General features: G+C 36.1%; 1 protein-coding gene across 1 annotated transcript in view; it reads left to right on the plus strand.

The window, feature by feature from the left end:
* LOC147471585 (glutamate receptor ionotropic, delta-2-like) overlaps positions 1-7,500 on the plus strand; it is a 45,925-nt gene that overhangs the window by 12,498 nt on the left and 25,927 nt on the right. The window lies entirely within an intron of this gene.

Consider the following 7,500-nt stretch of genomic DNA (forward strand, 5'->3'; position numbering starts at 1 on the left):
TGTTTACTTAGGTGTCTTCACTGCACTGGTTGCACTGTTACTTCTACTACTACGCTTAATGTGTTTTCATCTACTATAAATCATTTTCTTTAACAAATGTCTTTGCCACTTTATCAGATAATTGTTATTGCCTATGTAGAAACTCTCACGTAGAACATGAAAACATGAAAACGTTAACATGAAAACGTTAACATGAAAACGACACATTATAACGGAAATGTATATGCATATCTATCTATCTATCTATCTATTTATATACATTTTTTCGCCATATAAGAATACCATTATGGTTTTACAATTAGTATGCTAATTCTCAGCTGTGAATTCTAAATAATCATGGTTGAAATAATCATTGGTTATTATTATCACTATCATTTATTTTCACAAATATCACAGTTTTATTATTTCTATATTTCTATAATGATAACGATGACGATAACGATAATGATAATGATAATGATGAAGATGGTGATGATGATGATGATGATGATGATGATGATGGTGATAATGGTGATGATCATGATAATAATGATGATGATGATTGATGATGATGATGACAATGATAATGATGACAATGATGATATGATAAATCACTAACCGTACGCGTGTGCAGAGTAGAGTAATTACTCTGTAACATTATGTTTTTTTTTTCCGCGGACAAGATTAGTGGGAAATAAATAAGCCGGAGGTATTATTGAAAAAAAATCAGCATCATCTAACATCACACCCGTCATGCAATCAGTCAGCATGAAATCAGATCATGAAAATGACACATCTGCCTCCACCTGTTCCCAAGCTCGTTCTACATCTCCGATTAACAAAATTACTCCAAAAGGGAACTAGACACAACCGATACTGATAACATGTATTGTACGTATGCATAGACACAGGATAACAATTACACTATTAAGAATTATAAGAATGATTATATTACTTCTAATACTAATAGGAATAATGACAATAAATTCAACAACACATGATGGTAATAATGATACTAATAATGGTAGTAATCAGAAGTGTCATCATAGTGAACGTACGAGACAATAATGATAATGTATATAATTATGGTAAAGATGACCACGAAAGTAATTATAATCATTAGCATTAATGTTATACTGAATTTAGATTCATTTTCAGTCAGGTTTTCAAAGTTAAAAAGAACATAAGTTTGAAATGAATGTATATAGCTTAGATTTTCATGATATACTAGTACAATTTGTTAGTTAGAAATTGCAATCATAAATATAGTCTTTCTCTTTCCTTGAAATCACAGGAACGGCAAAAGGATACGGTGTAAACCTTATGTTCATGTTGTAACACGTTTGATATCACATAAAAAGCAAGAGGAGGGGGAATGGAAAATATTTTTGTTCAGGTTCCAGCTTTTAATAAAGATCATGTTCATAACATTTTTTAAGAAGAGGCGAGAACCTTTCTTTTTTTTTGTCTTGAATGGCCATGGTTTATTGGCATTATGATGGTTGAGGCTTCTTAGGAATTCTAAAGCACACACACACACACACACACACACACACGCCTACGCACACACACACACACACACACACACACACACACACACACACACACACACACACACACACACACACACACACACACACACACACACACACACACACACACACACACACACACACACACACACGCACACACACACACGTCTACGCATACGCACACTGCAGCTGAGATGTTTGCAAAGGGCTTCGAAGCTGGTAACTGACAGGAAGGGAACTACTACTCATGGTGCGAAATTGCTTGCATGTGCAACATATCAAGACGAATTTCTGGCTTGGGGTTTTCGGGTATACATACTTGCACTGGACTTCACAAATGATGAAAACAGATTTGTTTTTCAAAACGTTCGGTTCAAATATAGAAAATATATTAATATCTAAAAACTATAGATGAAAGAGGAAGTCTGAAAACATATTTCAATTTAGCGATGAAAAAAATAAATGCAAGAGACGCATTTCTCTCGTGGAATTGAAACGAACTGTTATTGGAATTATCGAACTAGAACAGTAATGATAAAAAAGAAAATACGGTAGTAGTATTAGAAATAATGATTGCTATAGGTAAAATAAAGGTAAAGATAAAGGTAAAAATAACAGTGGTAATAGTGATAAAAGGATGAAAGAGCGAGTGCAAAAGTGTGGTGCGTTTGAAATACAAAAATGAAGCGAACTATCAGGCTGTGGTTGATGTAATGCTGTTAACATTCATAGATCTTGGGTGCAACATGAGTGGAAAGCTGCAATTTTGCACAGCCACGTTGATTAATTCCCCCCAGAATCTTGGAGTTGTTATTGAAAGAACAGAAGAACCTAAAATGACGTACCTATAAATAGATAATGATTTTTTTTTTTTTTTTTTTTTTTGAGAAATTTCTGTATATCCCAAACTTCATCGGCAGTGCATTGTGTTATGATACGTTCGAATGAATTGAACATCAGATGAATTTCTTGGTTTAATCAAAAGAACTAATAGACGAAAAGATCTTACCAGTCTCATATCATTAAAGAAAAGACAAGGAAATGATTGCTGAACGAACTAAATGTACTTTTATTCGAAAAGTTTGTCAACACGCAAAGCGCTGTTCCTTTGTTTCAGACTTTTTTGGCCTCGCTGAATTATTCATGCCTTAATCTTATCATTCGCGTATTGATCTGAACGATTTTCATTGTAGTTCATACAGGTATGTGAGGGTTCAGAATATATACTTTAATGAGAGTAGATAAAATAATATATACTTTAATGAGAGCAGATAATAACGTAAATACTCGGGAAAAGGATTCAGATGAATTTTCAAACAGTCACATGATCGATAACTACTTGTAACTGATTGCATGATTTATACTTGCAATTGCACTTAGGGTATATTTGATATACTTGCAGGCACATGGGCCGATACTGAAAGTGATCGGAAAATAAGAATCTTTAAATTTCATTTAAATTAGGAGGCACATGGGCCGATACAGAAAGTGATCGGAAAATAAGAATCTTTAAATTTCATTTAAATTAGGAGGCACATGGGCCGATACAGAAAGTGATCGGAGAATAAGAATATCTAAATTTCATTTAAATTAGGAGGCATTGTCTCAACTAATCATCATACCTAAATGCCTCCTATGGTTGTCGGATTACCAAAAGGCGCTTCAGCTTCCATGGTGTGAGCAAGAGGCATAGCCGTGCCACCAAACCGGCTTTCTTGTGGTCGGTTGGCTCTGTCTGGGAGAGAGCACTTCTGCTTATATTGTAACAGAGTGGCATGTTGCGCGTAGCAATGTCAATATTAGCAGACATCACACAATATGGTGTCTGATTTACCACGCAACATAAAGTAGGATTTATTGTTGAATTTACTATCACCCAATACATGTTATAGTATGAAATACGAATACGAATACGATGGATACGAATACGGAGAATACGAATATGAATACGAATACGAAGATTACGAATACGAATACGAAGAATACGAATACGAATACGAAGATTACGAATACGAATACGAAGAATACGAATACGAATACGAATACGAAGAATACGAGTACGAATATGAAGATTACGAATACGAATACGAAGAATATGAGTACGAATACGAAGAATACGAGTACGAATAATACGAATACGTATACGAAGAATACGAATACGAATACGGGGAATACGAATATGAAGAATACGAATACGAATAGAAAGGTAGTGAATGAAGATTCTCGAAGGAAGGAGGAATGACGGTAGATCGAGGATAATAGCCAGCCACCGAAAAAGAAGTATTAGAGGAGACTATAACAGGCGGTGGGGGGGGGGGGGTATCCCCTTGCTGGTCATCTTTTGTGCATGGTTGTCTTAGTGCAGTTTGAGATGTAGCTACTTGTTTATTGGTTGTTTACATGAGGCTGGCAGGCCCCTGGTAGAGATCGGTGTGGGATGGGCTTTTGTTAGACGTTTTATTTGATGCCATGGGGCGCCCATCGTTCTTTAGCTAGGTTATTTAATTAGCATATGGGTCTGTGTATAAGATTATAATAAAATATTTTTTTCCCCATCTCTCTCTCCCTTTTTTCCCCCTCTCTCTCTTTTCTTTTTCTTTTTAGTTTACACAAAAAACATACAGACATATGTATACGTACGATTATACACATCTGCATGTCACTCGTTGCCGTACATATATATATACATATTCACACATACGTACAGACACATGCATGCCCGTCCATACAGGTGTGTTCTGAGATGAGTTGAGGTGAGTTCGTAGCCGACTTTTATACGTCAGATAAACGTCAAAATTTGATTTTTCTATTGCACCTTTGGTAAGTTGGTGTTTGTTTTGAACCTGAGTTGCAGTACATGTTTTCTGTTTTTTTCTTAGGTTAGTTGGTATGATTTTTTGTATATTTCTCACCTGATCAGCTGCACCTCTCCCCTGCTACTGACAATTAGATTTAAGCCTTGCAGGTGTGGCCTATCCTTCTCTACCTCTTTCCGAACTCCCAGGAGGAGAGAAGGAGAGATTAAGGGGACCAAGTTCTCATTCATTAGTTAGAGTAGTAGTAGCAGCAGCAAGAGTAGTAGTAGTAGTAATAGTAGTAGTAGTAGTAGTAGTAGTAGTAGTAGTATAGTAATAGTACAGCAGCTGCAGCAGCAGTAGTAGTAGTAATAGTAGTAGTAGTAGTAGTATAGTAATAGTACAGCAGCTGCAGCAGCAGTAGTAGTAGTAATAGTAGTAGTAGTAGTAGTATAGTAGTAGCAGCAGCAGTAGTAGTAGTAGTAATAGTAATAGTAGTAGTAGTATAGTAATAGTACAGCAGCTGCAGCAGCAGTAGTAGTAGTAATAGTAGTAGTATAGTAATAGTACAGCAGCTGCAGCAGCAGTAGTAGTAGTAATAGTAGTAGTAGTAGTAGTAGTATAGTAATAGTACAGCAGCTGCAGCAGCAGTAGTAGTAGTAATAGTAGTAGTAGTAGTAGTAGTAGTATAGTAATAGTACAGCAGTAGTAGTAGTAATAGTAGTAGTAGTAGTATAGTAGTAGCAGCAGCAGTAGTAGTAGTAATAGTAGTAGTAGTAGTAGTATAGTAGTAGCAGCAGTAGTAGTAGTAGTAATAGTAGTAGTAGTAGTAGTAGTAGTATAGTAATAGTAGCAGCAGCAGCAGTAGTAGTAACAGTAATAGTAGTAGCAGAGTAATAGTAGCAGCAGCAGCAGCAGCAGTAGTAGTAACAGTAATAGTAGTAGCAGAGTAATAGTAGCAGCAGCAGCAGTAGTAGTAGTAATAGTAGTAGTAGTAGTAGTATAGTAATAGTACAGCAGCTGCAGCAGCAGTAGTAGTAGTAATAGTAGTAGTAGTAGTAGTAGTATAGTAATAGTACAGCAGCTGCAGCAGCAGTAGTAGTAGTGATAGTAATAGTAGTAGTAGTATAGTAGTAGTATAGTAGTAGTAGTAGATAGTAATAGTACAGCTGCAGCAGCAGTAGTAGTAGTAATAGTAGTAGTAGTAAGTAGTAGTAGTAGTAGTAGAGTAGTAGTAATAGTAAGCAGCTGCAGCAGTAGTAGTAGTAGTAGTAGTAGTAGTAGTAGTAGTAGTAGTAGTAGTAATAGTAGTAGTAGTAGTAGTAGTATAGTAGTAGTAGTAGAGAGAAGTTGAAAAAAGAAATTCTCGAAGGAAGAAGAGAGGGAAACGAAGTAAGATAGTAGCAAGATACCTAAAATGAAAAATAACGGACGAACGAACGAATACGAATAGAAAAATAAAGACCGAAAAATTCTTGAAGGAGGAAAGACGAAATATCTAAAATAGTAACCAGTTACCGAAAAAGAAATATCAGAGGGAGACTGTAAAAGGTGGACCAAAAGACCTAAAATATGGCTATCCCAAAGTCTGTTTTTCCCCTTAACCAGTGAAGCCTTCACAGGATTCTGATACATTTTAAAATAATTTTACTATAACAACTACATTTAGAATGAAAACTAGAAAAGCGAATATCTAAATGTCTAATGATATCACATTTACGGTAGCCACTAGATGATATGTACTATTTTCAAGGTGTATATTCATGCAGTGACATAAATCAATGAAATAAGACACTGATATGGATGGGAAAAGAAAAAAAAAAAAAAAAAATGGCGAGTTGTAGCGCAAGGTTTAAATCTAACGATTCTCCGTTTTTTTTTTGTTTTTTTTTTTTTGCTTTCTTTTTTTGTAACTGATTAAAATGCAGATGAGGGTAATCTGAGATCGAAGGATGTAGGATAAAATCACCAACAAACAATCCAGAATTAATTTCAAATCTACTCTATCCTACTCTCCGGTAAGCTGAATGTAATTTTAAGTAATGTGGATGGATGAGGGATAGCTTGAAGCGGGAGCAACCCGGAGTAACTTCATTGTTTCCGATTGCTTCTTCCTCCTCCCTCCTCTTCGTAATCTGTCGAGTTAACGAGAGGTCATGGAAAGGAAGATAGAATATTAGTTTTGAAAAATAAACTTGATAGAAGCTGATAGCCCATGGTTATACCAGTTGACTATTTCCCGAGACCAACAGAGGTTCAACACTGCGGAAATGATGTGTTGCGTATAGCCGCTAGGATAGCGCAATGGATAGCGTGCCGGCCTTACGTCCCAGATCGAGCCCCGACCAGGCTCGTGAGTTTCCACTGTCGCCTGGCGTTCACCACCATGCCTGGTCAGCACGGTGGGTAGGGACCAAGCTCGGATCGAATCAACACGCGTTGGCACATTCTCTCACGAGTCAGCATACGCTGACACAGGCGGGCTCGCCTCAGTGCACATAAGCCCGGCGAAGCATCTGCTTCGCAAATCCAGCTTATCCTTATGTGTTGCGTATTTTCAGGTCTGGGTTAAGACGCTTAGAGGCCTTAAGCATATGTAATTCAAAATATAAACTATATTACCCATTAAATAAAATTTTATTCATCGTAATTAAACAAAACTTACAGTAGGAAAGAAAATAACGTTTATTTTTGTGTACTTTCACTTTGTTTATATTTGAAAAGTTTTTTCCTAATTTCTTAAATTGCAAAGTCTTTGATCAGATCCTCAAAACTAATATTGTGTAACATATCTCCTTCTATACTTAATAGAGATATAGCATCCAGCCTACCTTGTTGCAAAGCTCAGCTTTGCAATTTGTGATCATTAATGTTGAAAATATACCAAAGCCAATGTCTACATTTGGAAAGGCACACTCATATTATCTTCTACGATCATTTTAGAAAGTTCAGCATGGCTGAATCTTGTATTTACATTTTTGTTGCACTGAACTTATGGCGCACATACGAATTACACTGTTGAAACTCAGCAGAGAAATTACTCTTGAAATCCTCTAGGACGGTACTAAAATATCTTTCAATGCTAGCAGATGAAATAACATTATGTGGCAACATCGCTTAGAAAAGAAAATCTTTCTGCTATTTCTTTACATATCTCTCCCCTTTTTTTCACCTCAGTTTCAAAGTTTGTCAAC

Source organism: Penaeus japonicus, unplaced genomic scaffold (genome assembly GCF_977035675.1).
Source record: "Penaeus japonicus unplaced genomic scaffold, GWHDUDI00000001_assembly GWHDUDI00000007, whole genome shotgun sequence".
Classification (NCBI taxonomy): Eukaryota; Metazoa; Arthropoda; class Malacostraca; order Decapoda; family Penaeidae; genus Penaeus; species Penaeus japonicus.